This window comes from Xiphophorus couchianus, chromosome 9, assembly GCF_001444195.1.
Source record: "Xiphophorus couchianus chromosome 9, X_couchianus-1.0, whole genome shotgun sequence".
NCBI lineage: Eukaryota > Metazoa > Chordata > Actinopteri > Cyprinodontiformes > Poeciliidae > Xiphophorus > Xiphophorus couchianus.
This window is the reverse complement of record NC_040236.1, coordinates 1,359,847-1,376,501: the sequence shown is the minus strand read 5'-3', so window position 1 is coordinate 1,376,501 and position 16,655 is coordinate 1,359,847. Positions and strand designations below refer to the sequence as shown.

Genomic DNA, 16,655 nt, shown 5'->3' with positions numbered 1-16,655 from the left:
GTCATTTCATCCTCAACCTCACAAACTTCATAAAGTTTGTGAACAAGCACCCCTTCTTCTAATCGTCCTTCTACCTTTCATGCCTAGTTTGCTCATGCTTCTTTCAAAGCTCATAAATCCAGTTTAGCCAAGACTTCCTACTCCATTTCCTTCCGATCTATCCTTTTCCCCTTCATTCCCCGTCTACAAATGTTTTCCTAACAACAATAATGCCACTGCATTTTCTCTCAGTCCAGCCCAATTCAGCATCCTTCTTCCATTTCACCTTTATTTCGCCATCAAATTCTAAATAATGTTGATGTTGTTGGCAGGAAATATGTTCTGCAGTGATCTGCTCTATACTGGATCTGAAGAAACCTCTGACTCAAAACGCTCAGTCTTCCCAAGACATTTGTGTGAAAATTGTTCATAATTTTCTTGATTTATGAAGAATCCCTCTCTGCATAATCATCTCCAGCGGTTCCACAGTCAGTTAATCAATCAATCAAGTTCATTTGTATCGCACATCTCAGCAAACAAGGCAGTTCAGAGCACTTTACGTCATAAAAAATACATGCAGTCCTAGAAAACACATTTAACAATTGAAATATAACATTTTGTCTTGTGGCAATATTGCACATCGTTTACAATGTTTCAAAAGCAACTCTAAACAGGTGTGTTTTAAGTCTGGATTTAAAGGAATTCAGTGCTTCATGTACTGCCTCATTTTGCTGCCCGCACATCTCTTTCTCGCAGTCCCTGCGGTGCTACATCTCATCCAGCCACTACTTGTATAATTACTCTCCCTCTTCATCCTCGTTCATCATCTTGCACTTCTTCAGCAGTCTCCCACTGAGCCTCCCCTTCATATTAACCCAAAACCCAGACATCAACTCTCTTATAAGCTCACCGATTTCTGAGGGTTTTGACAAATGGGGCCGGGCCATCCTGTACCACTGGGACAGCACGATTTGCAATAATTTCAATGATCTTGGCAGTTCAGTCTCCAGCTGCAAATTGCTGCATGCCTGGTAATTTGTGGCGGTGTCTATTCAAGGAGTTTGTGTCTCCACTATCCTACTTCCACTGCAAATAGACTAAAACAACATCTTCACTAAATCAAGGTAAATGCTCTCATTCCTGCCCATAAACATCATCCTGAAAGAGAGTTTAACTTTTTCATTGACGGGTTCATTCATGGTTTTCACCCGGGCAGAGATGTTCCAAATTCCACCTATCACTGCCTCTGTCTTCAGTTTGCTCCTTCAGGTCCTGACACAGTTGACTCATTTCTAGCCAAAGAAGTCAAAGAAAGGTTTGATAAGACCATTAAATTCATTCACTTAGCAGGCCAAGGCGCTGGGCTCTCTAAAGCAGACACCACGTGTGCATTCAAAGTCCTCCTCATTCACCCAGATTTCTGGTATTTATCGGCACATTTCAGAAAGAAGTTTTCACTTCACAGTTTACCTAACTTTCGGTTGTCAAGTAGCCCTGAAAGATCAATCAGATTGACAGATGTTTCAAATAACAGTTGCTTACATTTCTTGGTTATCTGAACTGTGCAATTCATATCATTCCTCGGAGAAATCCTACATTTCTAATATTTCATCAGAAAGCAGCCAGCATCCCTTCTGTTCAAGGCTCACTCATCCTCAATTGCTCCTGCCAGGGCATGTTTTTTCTTCTACAACAACTTTCTAATTCATCCAGTATACATTCAACTCTACACAAATGCAACTCCTCTCTAGGCTTGGTGGCTATTACAGAGACAAATGGTTGAAGCCAAAATGGCCAAAAGAATTAATTTCTCTTGCACTTTTCAAACCTACCCCATCGTTTTTGCAGCAAAACCTTTGGGGACATGAATGGCATAAAAAGTCTACTCTTGTTTATTCAGACTCACTCTGGTCTCAGTCTAGCATCAGTTCCTTCTTCAAGCAGCTCACATTCCAGTAACTCAGAACATCACTGATGTTCTGTCACTTTCTTCGAAAATTCTGACTCTTCGCTCCAGATTCAGAACTTTATTCAACTCCAGCTCCACCATTTTCTTCAATAATATCCAACCGACTCCCCTGTTATTCTATCTCCTCAAGCACAATCCTTCATTCATCCATGCTTTTCAGATATCATCATTTAGTCATAACATTCAGATATTACTCTTCAGAGAAGTAAACCAATCAGTTTACCATCTCTCGTCTATTTCCTTTTCCATCCTAATTCCATCCTCAACCCATATGAGCCAATCTTTATGTTCAGACCATTATTTCAGCAAGCATTTCATCTCAAGGTCCACACCTCATCTCAGAATCCTGAAATCCAGCCACTTAAGTCTTGTTCTCCAGCCATCTCAGTCTAGCCCTGTTAAGATCAGACATCTCACTCGAACGTCATTCTGCCCATTCTCTTACGCATAGGAGCTGCCTCTTCAGCATCTAGTCAGGCTATCTCCGATCAGATGATTCAGGTTTTAGGTTGCCAGTCATCCCAAGTTTATGAATCCGCAACAACCTCAGAATGCGCTTTTATTAAAAGCGCATTCTCTTCTCTGTTCAATTTAATTCAGACTCTTTTGGGGGTCCTATGCAGGCTCAGGAAAATAAGAGGAACCGTTTACCGAAGACCAAACCCTTCATCTCCCAAACCCTCCATCATTCTCCTCGGATAACCAAATCAAGATCATTCATCCCTTTGTCCCTTCATGCCTTATACCTGGGGTCTCAAACTCCAGGCCTCGAGGGCCGTAGTCCTGAAGTTTTTAGATGTGCCACAGGTACAAAACACCGGACTGAAATGACTTAATGACCTCCTCCTTGTGTAGATCAGTTTTCCAGAGCCTTAATGACCTAATTATTCTGTTCAGGTGTGGTGCAGCAGAGGTACATCTAAAAGTTGCAGGACTGCAGCCCTCGAGGACTGGAGTTTGAGACCCCTGCCTTATACCCTCTCCCTTCTTCCCTCATCCCTTCATCCTTTCATTCTGTCATTCTGTCATCCCTCCATCCATCCATCCCTTCATCAATAAATCTTTAAACCTATATCTTTGTGGCGTGGTCCTTGCTAATGAAATGAATTTAAAGTGTTAACTTAGGTTCAGGAGCAGGGCCACGCCCAAACCACACCTCTAATTTTCAAGGTGACCTATTTATACTCTGCTCATCCACTCATCTCAGTTTGTTATGTTTCGTCAACTCCACCATCCCTTACCCTTTACCTCTTTCATTTCATCCTTTCTCATTCATAACCATGCTTTGCTTCTTTTTCCTGCAGGTTTCGCCTAAGGGGTCCTATGTGGGCTTGGGAAAATAAGAGGAACCATTTTCTGAAGACTAAACCCCCACGCAGAGTCTTCACTTCCCAAACTCTCCATCATTCTCCCCGGATAATCAAATCAAGATCACTCATCTCTTCATCCTCTCATCATTCATCCTTTCTTCCCTCATCCTTTCATCCCCTCATTTCTGCATCCCTTCATCAATAAATCTTTAAACCTATATCTTTGTGGCATGATCCTTGCTAATGAATAACACTTAAAGTCCTGATGCCTTTTCAAAAAAGAATGTTCTAGAGAAAAATTGGTGGTGGTGGTTGTTGCAGGGAGGTGATGTGGCAGGGTTAGGGTAGCATTCAGCTTCTATGCACCACAAATCTGGATGAAACTCTCAGAAAACTGTAAAATAGCTGAAACACTGACTTCCTTTAAATCTTGACTAAAAACCCACCTGTTTAGGATTGTATTTGAAACATAATCAATTACGAATTTAACAATAGTATTTGATTTAATGCAACGTTTTGATTGTTGATTCTATGTTGTATGACTTTGTGTTTTTGTGTTTCTTATGATGTAAAGCATTTTGAAATGCCTTGCTGCTGAAATGTGCTATATAAATAAAATCTGATTGATTGATTGTTACTCCTAGAGGAGTACCTTGGTTAGGTGCAATCTTGAATGTCAGACTGACTGACTGACAACATCATCAGGATCACATTATTTCTTTAACCAATTCTTTTTTTAGCATTTCAGGAATACAACATGGAGAAGTTAGTTACCTTCATGTCTGATAGCTTTGCCCTGAGTGTAAAGCTGTCTGGGCAACTTTGCTCTATTAAAATGATGATCCAAAATGTTTTTATTGTTCCATGGCTGACTTAAATTCAGATGGCATCTGTCATCAAAGTACAGACTGCTGATTCTTTAATCTACCTAATCTAAGAAACAGAACATGTTCAAATGTTTAAAAAATGTTGCCTCAGAACTATTTTCACTGGTTTGCTTATTAATGTGAGACATTTGATTACATTTTATTTTAATAGAAATGTTGCCCTTCCATGTGAAGGAATGCTGGACCTCAGTTAGTGTCATTTCCTGATATCTCTGAAGAGAGCAAAAAAGAGAATACAACTGTGAACCTGGGAAGAAGAACAACTTGCTCTTTGTACGTTAAAACTGAACAAGCAATGTATGGGGAAAAATTGGTTTTCAATTATAGATTTTTAAGAAATTACCTGTGATAGAAGTAAGTTGCAAAACCTCTATGACCACAGAAGAATCCAAAACGTTTTTACACTACATTTCCCACAAGCACTCACTCATACATTCATACTTGTTCATATTGTTGGAGGTCTTGTAGCTGGAATCACATAATGTAACCTACAACATGTCAAAAGGCTACTCCTTTCCACTAAGGACTTAGAAAAAGTGCTGCTTAGCACAAGTATGATGTGTTTTTATGTTAAAATCATGAGCAACACTTCTATGTTCTAGAACACCTTCAACAACAGTGATTTAAGTGTGGTCACAGATACAAAAGGTACTAAGGATGTTACATCCCCAAAAACCTTAAGTTGGAAAAGACTATCTAGTCACACCTGAAATTGTTACATGGGTGCAGAGTTGGAATTTTTGTTTAACAGTCAGTTAAACGAACAACAAACAGGTTCTCCTGACTCCTGACTCTGAACTAACGCTAAATTGGAAGATGGAAAAACAAATGCATTTGTCTCTTGTTAATCTAGGGCTAGCCTTCTCTGCTAGCTCTAAACAATTGGGGGAAAAAAGTGTAAAATGTTTTAATCATATTTAATTTTATCTATAGTTTAATTTTATTCTACAAACGAGTTGCTTATAGGTATTATTGAGGTTTTACTTTAATTTCCTACTTTAAATAGTGCCTTAAACGCATCTGGCGAGCAGCTCCGCCTCAGGACCTGCTGTACAAATTCAGCTAACCCTTCCTCAAAAATGCCTGGACTGACAGAATTATCAGCCAATCAAAATGGTCATACAATGACAGCGCGCCCCCCAGGCCCAGCTGTAAATAAAGAGCTTCCCATGCATTCCCTGTCATTGTAATGGCCCATGGTAATGGTAGCCGCATTCGCTTCAACTCTGGTTGACCTAGTTGCACACTTACAAAAATCGCTTTTTTCAAGACACTCATTAACGGATAAAAAAAAGAATAACTAAAAATGGAAAACCCACACCAAACCTGGATTCACTAACACAGACCTGTAGAAACTTTGTAAGGCATTTTAAAGCCTGTATAAGCACTATGAGTGCGTGGCTAACAGCTAGCACTGAGCAAAACAACCTGTGGATTTTTTCTACAAGTAATTGGTGAGTGTTACTTTTCTATTAGCCTACATTCTCATATAAACTTAATATTTTTTCTTTTAAATGTTCACATGTGCTATTTGAGCAGTATAAATTGATGTTGAGCTTAACTGGGGAATATAGAAAATTTTTACTAAATTGCTGGCTGTTCAATTACGGTATGTGCGCTGTTGCCTGTGTATTTTGCTAAAATATACATTGGTATATTGCTTGATTGTTGCTTTACTTGGCGTATTTTTATTTATTTGCATATTATTGGATGCCTGTTCCTTGGTATGGGTGCATAGTTTTTGCATTGTCCTGCACAACGTGTGTATTATTCTGTGGAACTTATTAATAATTGCAAAATACGAAGCTGAAGTTGATTCCAGCTTCCGATTCGGGAAATGGCTAAAGGGCGATTCCACTTCCACCTAATTTTTCTCTACCTTCCGCATCTTTAATATACTCTAGTTAAAAAAAAACTACACGTAGACAATTCAAACTTGAACTGGATTATTCTGCTCGAACAGCAGAATATTTAAAACCATGTTTGTGATGTGTGAAACTTTTTCTGATTTGTGAAACTTATATTAAGGGCGATTACACCACTTCTTTTAAAAAAAAATCTTGGTCACACTAGAACTGCTTGAATTCCAGAACTACAACACCTAGATTCTTTGTTGTGTGATCGAGACCGAAAAAAAGGACAAAAATTGCCCTTTATGGAAAAAAGTTTCACAAATCCCAATCGTGGTTCTAACTATTCTGCTATTAGAGCAGAATAATCCAGTCCAAGTTTGAGGTGTCTAGATGTTGTGGTTTTGAAAGATGCGGAAGGTAGTGAAAAATTAGGTGAAATCGCCCTATAGCCATTTCCCGAATTGGAAGCTGGAATTGGAATCCGACTTCAGCTTAATTTGCAAAATAAACATTAAGCCTAAAAACATACAATTGCAAGAGACTGAATGTTCTGATCTTTGTGCAAAACATTTGAGTGTTTTTTGGTGTTGAAACCTGAAACATAAAGTAGCATTGTTGTCAGTTGCTATGGCAACGAGTCTGGGTGTCGCTTGGCCATACAGAGAATATGTGGTTTTGAGTTGTACTTCGGTTTTTTCCTTGTGCTGTGGAGCACAGCATTAAATTAATAATACCTACATTTCCAAATTTCATAGAGTTAACAGAATTGTTTTACTGCGGCAGCGTGGCTATAGATGACCTGTAAAAGAATACTTTTTGTCCTTCAGCGTTGTCCGCATTAGTGAACTTTCCGTATGTAAACAATAACATGCATAGGGTGACCAGACGTCCTCTTTTTCCCGGACATGTCCTACTTTTCAGACCTAAAAAGATGTCCGGGGGGAATTTAAAAATCGTCTGGGATTTTGGTCAACTGCCTCAAAACACATTACATAGCTTACAGTGCATTGTGATTACATTGCCACTCCGTTCCACTACTCCATTCCAGGTTTCTTTGTATGGCAAATTAGTCACGCCCTTCTCCCCAAATCCAATCACGTTGCAATATGTGTGCGAGTGTGTGTGGCAAAAGTAAAGATAGCTGAGTTGACTTGTACACCAGCCGCTAGACTAGTTAAACCTTAAGTGTGACAGGCGATAGCACATGTGTGTCCGCCGATTCTACGGCAAAAATGCCTAAACGAAAGTGTACGTTTACGGAGGAATTAAAGAAAAGATTCCCGTGCTTTCGTCAAGGTCGTGATCCCTATGAGGCGGAGTGTTTGACGTGTAAGGCAGGCACTTATGTGTCTGTGGCAAATAAAGGTGCCAACGACCTGCAAGTGCACGTGAATTCAGCAAAGCACGCGAAAGCAGCCAGGGGCGAAAGCTCTTTGGCTAAAGTCACAGATTTCTTGTGACATTTCCGAAATGTCCTGTTTTTTTAAATTTCCTTCATTGGACCATTAAATTTACAGGCACTAGGGCACTGCGCACGGCGCTGTGTGTCACGTAATCCCTGAGTCGCGTCAGTGCAGGCAGCCCTGTTCTTAATCAAAAGGTAGATAGCGTGGCTGTCAGTACGCCAACAACATGCCAAAGCGCAAATGTATGGAGTTTCCCCGCTTTTAAAGCCCCCCCCCTCCCCCCACAATGTGACTCACACATTCAGCAGAGGACAAAAAGTCAAAACACACAATGATTGTGTGTTTTCCTATTTTTGGACAGTGTTGGAGTCTTTGCATATCCATTTTAGATATTTCCCTGACCAGTTACATCCTTCTGATATGTAAAAAAAAAAAACTGAATCAGTAGCAGTCAGTTTGTGTGCTGTTGTGAACCCTGAAATGAAGCAAACAGAGGGAAGCAGCAGCCATCATGTGATCTGTCATATTCATACCCCAGGCCTAAAGCAGCAGGCAGAGGCATTTTCTGACTCATGAATCAAATCTTATTTTCATCCTGATATTACTCCTCCATGATAACACAGCCTCATGCAGTTGTGTAAATTGGTCACAATTTTCCTGTTAAAATAGTCTTCGCATATCTATGTCATGTCATCACTACAGAGTGTCAGCTCAATACAGAGTGTTTTTCTACACTTCAACTCTTGCAACTATGTTTTTTGTTGCTGTGACGGCAAATGTGAAACAAAAAGACGTAAACAAATAGAAAGTAATGGTGTGGGAGAACGATAGACCAAGGATAGCACAACCAAGGAAGGTGGGTGATGTTGGCGGAGCTGTCATCCTGTTTTAACATCTCAGTCCACAGTATCTCTACATCCTCACTTTTCCCTTTCTTACTGCCTGTCTTCTTCAATACTCTAAGGTGTCAGCTACATGACAACTGAGAGGTCGTCTGCACTGCTTAACCTGTTAGTGGAGGGCTGATGAGATGGAGACATCATGTGTACGGTCTTTCAAACAGGCATGCATGTAAGAAGTACAAACACTTAAAAATTCCGTCTGAGGACAAAAAGTCAAACATCCACATTGATTTCAAACAGATATTGAAAAAGAATAAATCAAACACTTTCTTAAAATTCATTTACAGTTTTCAACCAACATATGGAGAAGCAGCATGTTTTAACAACTAGTATGCATGCCATAGATTTAGCTTAATTATGAATACAGAAACACTTGCAGAGGACAGGAGGCTAAGGTAAGGAAAAAGTAAATTTTTTACAAAATTACAATTCAATTGTAATTTTTTACAATTGAAGATCTGTGGTTGATTAGAATCAGTTCTATGGAGAAGAAGAGACAACACAATCGTCCATGACAGTAATCTCATACTTCTTCACACACATCAGGTTCAGTGACATTCCATTCTCAATCATTATGAGGTTGGGCCACCCTTGCCAAATGTAGTTGCTTCATCTCTTATGGAAAGGCTTTTTATGAGGCCAATAAGTTAATGGGAATGTTTAAGGATTTCTCCAGAAATGCACTTGTGAGGTCAGACACTGGTGATAAGCAAAAGGAGCTGACTCTCAGGTACTCACTAATACATTCCAGTTTTGTTATTTTGAGATAAAAGGCTAGTCAAGTTTTTGTAAACCAACCTCTCAGACATGGATCTTTCTTTGTGCACTAGTGCAAAGACCTCCTGGAACTGATAAAATGCCATACTTTCTGAAAGTACGGCATTTTACGACTCTTTGCACTGTGGGTAAGTTTTGTACATCTCTACTTTGAATGTTTTCTTTAAATTACAGAGCAGTGTCAATAGAGATGAACACAAATGAGACAAATCTTGCTCAGATTAGGGCTAGGTCACCCTGGAGCCAAACCTGTCCTCCCAGACATAAAGGCAGCAGGTCTGGATGGCATTTGGCCTAAAGTGATGAAGGCTGTATATATTTTGAAGCTGTTTTAGTTTACATGATTTCTCTATGTTACATGGAGGACTGGGAAACAATTCATTTGGAAGGTTGGGATGATGGCCTTCATTTTTAAGTTGGGGGACTAGAGAGTGTGTTTGAACTTGTCAACTAGTCTGGGAACTTCTGGATCTCAGCTTTGCTTATCACAAATAATTGGTTATGTTGGCTTCTTCAGATTAACACCTTCATTGTGCACTACAGCAATTCACGGAGTGTAAACTATGAGTGTGAACTCCTGTAAATTTGAGACCATACTTCTCAACCAGAAAAAGGTGAACTGCTCCCTCTTGGTTGGAAATCAGTCTACAGTGATTGTATTTAGGTGCCCTGGGACCAGGGACGCATCTAAAAGTTGCAGGACACCAGCCCTTGAGAACTGGAGATGATTACCCGTTCTCTAGACAACGGATGGATGGATGCAGTCTGATGTTTGTTTGAAGTAGAATATTGGTGAAACCAATTCTGAGTGCTTGCAAGGGCGAGCTGTAACTGATCAGGGTTATATTTCAACAAGGCAGTTCAAAGTGCTTTACATCATAAAAACATTAGAAGGTCATGCTACTTTACAGAAAACGTTAGGTTGTCTTTAACAAGTTTAAGCTAAATTTGTTTTAGTTATGATTCTGGGAATGTAGAAGACCTGATCTTTATTATTCTTTATACCTTAAGACTTTATTGGGATTCCTTCATGGGCATTTGGATACAGTGACGTTTGAAGTGATTCCATTTTATTTTTAGACCTTACCATGTCAGATGGAGTGAAAGATAGGACACAGATCTGCATTTATTTTGATAATTGACAGAACAATTTGAAATTCTGAAAATAACCTTTTAAATATGGAACAATGTATTTGCTGCATTATTTTTTTCTTATTAACTCTTTTTTTCTCTACTAACAATTTATCAGCTTACTATTTATATAATTGTCGTTTATTTTGCATGTATGCATATATCCTAAATACCCATAGCTTCAGCAACCAGGTTGTGAGTCTAAAAGAAGGTGACAGGAGGGCCCAATGCAGAGAGAGATTACTGCCACTATGAACTTTACTGATGGCCTAGACAGTGACTGCACAGGATGAGAGGAATGTGGAAGAGAGCGTGTGTGTGAGGATGTCAGCAAATACACCCTAGGGGAGGGGGAGAGACAGAGAGAGAGAGAAACATGCACAGTTGAGTAGAGGAGAACTAAACATAGATGCTATAAAGATAGTGAGCCATTCCCAGAGCTGTAGTGGCAGCATGGAGACGGACCCGCTAAATCTCTGGAACATCATTTTTTTTAGTTGCGCTATCTGGATTGACAACAGAACTCATTTTGAACGTAGCTGGTTCATGACAGAAATTCAACTTGTTTGGAACTGAAATTGAACAACAAGTTTCCAGGAACGAACTGCTCTTTTCCAACTATGGGAATATTTGACAGCAAGATTTTTAAAAAGGAAGAGTTGAATCAGAGAAGACTGAGCTAATGCTGAAATAAACTCTCCTGGCTGGGAACCTGTGAAAAGAGACAACCTGGCTATTATCACAATGAATCTGAATAACAGAAGTTAAAATGTTTTATTTTGCTTTTAAACGCAAAGATCTGCAAGGACAAACACAACCTAAGAAGGACAGAGGACAGGCTCATGAAGACCAAACTGGACAAAAGGAACTTGTTCTTTGGGTTGGGTACACCTTAGTACTAAAAGTACCTCAAATTTTGCAACACTGGACATAAAGACAAAATAGAAGAGAGAGCAGACTATTATGTGTACAATTTACCTAGAGTATAAGACCTGACCACTGGGATTCTGAGAAGGACTTGCAGAGGTGACAAGTTGTGTCAGCTATAGAATCTCAAACTTTGTATTTTCTGATATTGCTTAGAAATTGTTAACCGCACAGACCTTACATATTCAGATGAACACGCAGGTGCTATGCTGAGGGGATTGGGTGTTGCTCCAGCCCCATCAGGCCACAAGTGGAAATTTCACTGTTCTGTTGGGGTGGACTGTAGTAACGCTGAACCCTGCTGCATTTGGCTGGCAGTTCTGAGGGGGGTATCCAATCACACATCACTTCGTCCAAGAGCAGTCACACCAACAAGAAGAACCGGTTCCAGGATCAAAAATCACCATCACTTGTCTTGGGTAAAAGAATTTGCTAACATTCAATTCAGTCAACTGATAAATTCTGGCAAATAAAGATACTATTTAGGTCCCACCATGGTCGGGCCAAAGTTGAATTGTTGATATGCAGTCATGTTTTCAGGTTTTTGGATGTTAATTTTTACACAGACCTTTCATGACAAGACTTACCGAGCCCAGGTCCTTTGGAATCCCTCCTGCTGCAGTGTACAGCAAGGTGTTTTGTTATGTGTCGTTCACAAGAGTACAGTAAAGAGAGGACACACATGATAGACACGTTCAGAGTAGGAGGAAATAATGATTGATGAGCTGCAACATCTCATTGTATTCTCCATGTTACTAGAAAAAAAATCATAGTGTTGAGTCCTTCTCCAGCTGCATCGGATCACAAGCAGCATGGGCTGTTTAATGTTTCAGTACATGCCTCCTCACAGTCATGGACAATTGTGTCTCAAAACTACCCAAGTTTCTCTGTGGTAGAAAAACCAGCTTCTGGAAGTTGTCCAGTTGGGGCTTTTTCCGCATAAATGAACACACCCACACAATTCAGACCAGTCACACAATAGAGAGGGGGAGAAAAGTTCACCAGGGGAGTTGTGATAAGAAGGGGTTGACAACATAAGGCTGAAAACAAAATGACATGATTTTTGTCACACAGCTGCGACAATGAAGCTGATTTTGACACTTTGGCTCGACCATGCACAGCCCTTATGTCATGAAATAACTTCTCGTTTTGTTTTTAGTGGTAGTGTTGTTGCTTCTGTTGTTGCTGGTGTTATTTATGGTTATGGTGTCAGTAATGTCTGTGTTGTTGCTGGCTGTGTTTTTACTGTAGTTGTTGCAGTTGCTGTTGTTGCAGGTGGTATTCCTCTTCCTATTGAAGATGTTTTTTTTTAGTTGGTGGTGGCATTTTTTATGTAGCAATTGTCATTAGGACTCAAACCCCCAGTTGGTTCTGGCAGCTATCCTGTCCCACTGAACCATGTCCTGGTTCTGCTGGAGGTTTTTTCTGTTGTTAACAGAGAGTTTTGCCCAGTAGCAGTTTCTGATATGGGCAATCACCCAGGGCAACATCTTGTGGTGGGTGGCAGAGACCCCCTCCCCACCTCAACCCCTATCACTGAATGGGATATGAATATTATCACTACACCTAATGCACAATCCCACTACAGCACATTCTCCCTTTGCCACTACCCTCCAACTCCACTCTCCCACCCAACAACTTCCCCCATTAGAGTGTGGTGCGTGGGGGGTGGTTCGCCCAGGGCACCTAACAGGCTTAGACCGCCTCTGGTTTTTCCTTTCCACTGTCAATACATGCATGATCGATGTGAAGGATTGCTCCAAAGTCAACACAGTGCAAGAAACTGTCCACTGTTGCAATATGCTCTTTGAGGAGTGAATATTGCAAGTCAGTAACTCTGTGCAAATGACTGGGTTTCCTTCAAAAATGTTCTTTCCCCAATTTTGAACTTAAGTGCACTGTTTGATGACTAGGATCAACTGGAATGGATATACTTGACTGTGAATCTGTCTGTATGATTGAATTGACATTTTTTGTCTTGTAAATTTCCTTGAGACATGCATTGTGAATTGATAAATAAAACTGAATTGTATAGTTTCAGCTGTGGATTTGCTGTTGCAGCTGTTCTTATTGCTGCTGTTGGTGGTGGTATCTTTGTTGTTGTGGCTGTTGGACTATCATAATTTTGAGGTGTTTTTATCTGCAGCCTGATCTTATAATGGGGTTGATTCTTTTTTATGTGGTTATAACCTCCTTTGTCTGCTCTGATTTATGTTATATTTATTTTCATTTATATTTTATGCATGTTTAAGTAAGCAAAGTTGAACAATCAGTGCACCAAACATAGTGTTAACACCACATCAGTGTGTACTTTGTGATGGTGGAGCAATGTATCAACTAAACTCAACTTGTTTTAGCTGATTCCCCTGATGCATAGACATAATAATATTGTTAACACCCTGGCTTACTGTTTTATTTAAAGTGAGGAAAGTGGTTTTGGAGTTTGCCCATTTATTGCTCCAAAGAGAGTGTCCATCTGTTCTTTACATAATTCCAAAAAAAAAGTCAACATTACTGCCCATCTCACATGCAGTAAGGTTCCCAGTGACACCCAGTGGCATCACCATGATACAAATAGCATTTTATGGTATTTATATGTGATATTTCATTTCTGTTTGAAATAAAGCATTTTAGAATTGGAATGTAATTGAGTTAGCACTAACGTGGTGAAACTGTCTGCTAGCAGGCCAAGGGTGCAGACAGAAGGAAGTTAAATGCAGATAAACTGTATTAAATTCAGTCACTCTAGGAACATTTATGTAGGAATTATTGCAATATTATTGATAAATAAATTTAATGCAAATATACAATTTAAATGTCCTTTCCCACACCCTCTTGGGCCCCTCCCAGGTGCATGACTCTCACAAAAACAGAAAACATTAGGGACAGATACAGACTGATTTATTCAGCAGTGCTCCCTGATGATGCACAAAAAATTTAGTGCACATCGACTGGTGCATTAAGGTGATATAGCTGTTGGAATAGCCTAGGGGACGAAGTGGAGTCAATTTACAGTTTAATGTTATTGGGCTCCTTAGGTTAACATAGGTCAATCATTACAAATTTAGGGCAAATTGGTTGATGCATGTATGATTTAGAGACAACTGTATGCGAACGGCAAGGGATTAGAATTTGCCATTCAGCCACGCTCATGTGTTCCTGCCACCAGCCAGTGCTTACAGAAGGATTTACCATCATGTTGTTCTGTTTCATTAAACACAGGTTCAAATCTACATGAACACAGAGTAAAAAGGAGAAAAACTGAGAGAAAACGGGTGACTTTCTATTGAAAGGGGGCGGGGCTGAGGTGATGTCACAAATTGACCTTGTGAATGTGATAAGCTCTGGTCTGTGATGACACAAAGAAGGTGTGATGTGGCTGGAAGTTTACGTGGGGAAGTTATTCCATCTTGATGTTTCATGGTGAATGGTCAGATTTTAGGCTTGGCCATGCCCACGTGCTTTGATGTATGAAAAATCCTCTGACAACTTTTGACCTTCAATGTCTCAAGACTGAGCCGACTCATTTTGAAGCCTGGATCTCAAAAGCTGTAGGGCGAGTTTGTTCAGATACAACATGTGTAACACAGACAAAATGGTGACTCTGATCCAAAATGGCTGTCAGGTTCATCTCCCTAAGCATTTTTTAACTGAAAAAGAAGAGAGAGACAAGTGAGTTTTAGATTAACTTGCAAGGAGAACTGACAGGAGCGTTCCTCGGTTACAATCTCCTACCCGCTCTGAAGCAGCTCCTCCCAGGCCATTTCTTTTTATTTCCTTAGGGCGGTCCTAGTTACATAGCCTATTTAATTATCTTGAGTTAATCACATAGCAATCCTGCTTATTCTGTTCTCTTGAGTCAGAGGTGGAGTCACACCTACAAGCTGCCGTAATGTAGATTGCAAAGTTCAGAGTTCTTGTTTACTTCCTTCTGTAAAAACAATGCAGGAACTCATGACCCACAGAACAATGAGGTGTCCTGTGTATCCATGGTCTCATGTACAGTTCTTCTGTCTCTGGTTCATAAACTTCGAGCCTTGATCATCCATTGTTTATTCTGCCACGTCAGTTATCACTCTTGCTGCAGACCATCTGGTATCAGCTCCCAATTTGACACGCTTAAATGTCTTCCTGCAAGCATCTCTCACAAGGCACACATTCCAGAAGCAAACAGACAGAGTATTTATATTTGTAATTAATTTAAGCGTATCAATGGCTGACTTTCTTATGGGTTTAGACCTTGGCTCCCAGGGACTGTTTTTACCTTCTGTCAAGGTGTACATGTACTGAATTTCATTATTGTCGGTCAAAGCATGGTTCTGGGCTGATTTTTATTTTTATTTATTTTTAAAGATTCTAGGGGGCGCTGTGGAGTAATTTGGCCATGCCCACCAAATATTGGACTACATTTATGTTTGGTGTGGACAAGGATCAATCAGTGAGTTTGGTGCAGCTTGACTGAAATATGTAGAATTTAGAGCCAAAGTATGGCAACAGTGTAACTACTTGTGCTTTAAAGCAAGTGAGTCCAACTAGTTATCTGTCATCTGACAAGATCATCATGATTAGATAAAGAGGGTCAGAGATGGAGCGTTCCAAGAAAAAAAGTCACTTCCTGTTCTGAGGGGCAGGGCTTATGTGACGTCATACTATGATGACAAATGATCGTCAAGCATCCAACCAGGATCACTCATGTCAAGTTTGGTGCCAGTTGACCTTTTTATTTGAAAGTTCTAGCGTTTCGTTTGCTTTGGCGAGTACGCCAAGTTCGCCGCTCGGCCACAGCCCCTGAACATATATGAAAACGCCATTGTTTTAACTGTATCCTGACCAAAATGAAGCCGATAGGTCGAAATCCCAAGGAGGAGTTCATTAAAGTTTGAGGTCAGTAAAAGTGAAAAATCACCCAAATTTGCCCTTTGACCCAAAATGGCTGCCTCCCTATACATTTTATACACTTTCTTTTCTTGCCTTGGGGGAGCTCTACCCAAGTACCGAATTTCAGATCTCTATGACCTATGGTTTGTCTTACCTCATGTTACCTCAGGGGCCACTGTAGAGCAGTTTGGCCTCGGCTACTTGCGATTCCACTGGAATCCAAAAACGTTAGTTGGGGGGGGATTTTGGGTGAAGTTTGATGAGTTTTTGAATATGTTAAAGCCTCCAAAAAGCCGTGTACTTTGTCAAAAAAATAATAAGAAATACTGCAATTACAAAGGGCCATTTCAGCGCTTCACTGCTTGGGCCTAATTAAGCAAATCACAAAACACAAACAAATGTGTCTCAACTGAACATAGAAATAACTAAAATGGTAACAGATAAGGAAAAACCATAAAGAAATGATTAAGAAGAGAAAATAACCATCCATCCATCCATCCATCTTCTTCCGCTTATCCGAGGTCGGGTCGCGGGGGTAGCAGCTTCAGAAGGGAGGCCCAGACTTCCCTCTCCCCGGCCACTTCTTCCAGCTCTTCCGGGGGAATCCCGAGGCGTTCCCAGGCCAGCCGAGAGACA

At 40.3% G+C, this 16,655-nt stretch overlaps 1 protein-coding gene across 4 annotated transcripts in view; it reads left to right on the top strand.

Annotated features, from left to right (window-relative positions):
• The window catches only part of LOC114150370 (rho GTPase-activating protein 23-like), a 108,983-nt gene that overhangs the window by 29,749 nt on the left and 62,579 nt on the right, over positions 1 to 16,655 (top strand). For 2 of the 4 annotated variants that reach the window (XM_028026736.1, XM_028026735.1), the window contains exon 1: positions 11,393 to 11,560. The exons of the other annotated variants lie outside the window; for them this stretch is intronic. The gene's annotated coding sequence lies outside the window, so the exon portion shown is untranslated. Of the gene's footprint in view, positions 1 to 11,392; positions 11,561 to 16,655 lie in introns of those variants that run through there. 4 annotated transcript variants of the gene reach the window in all.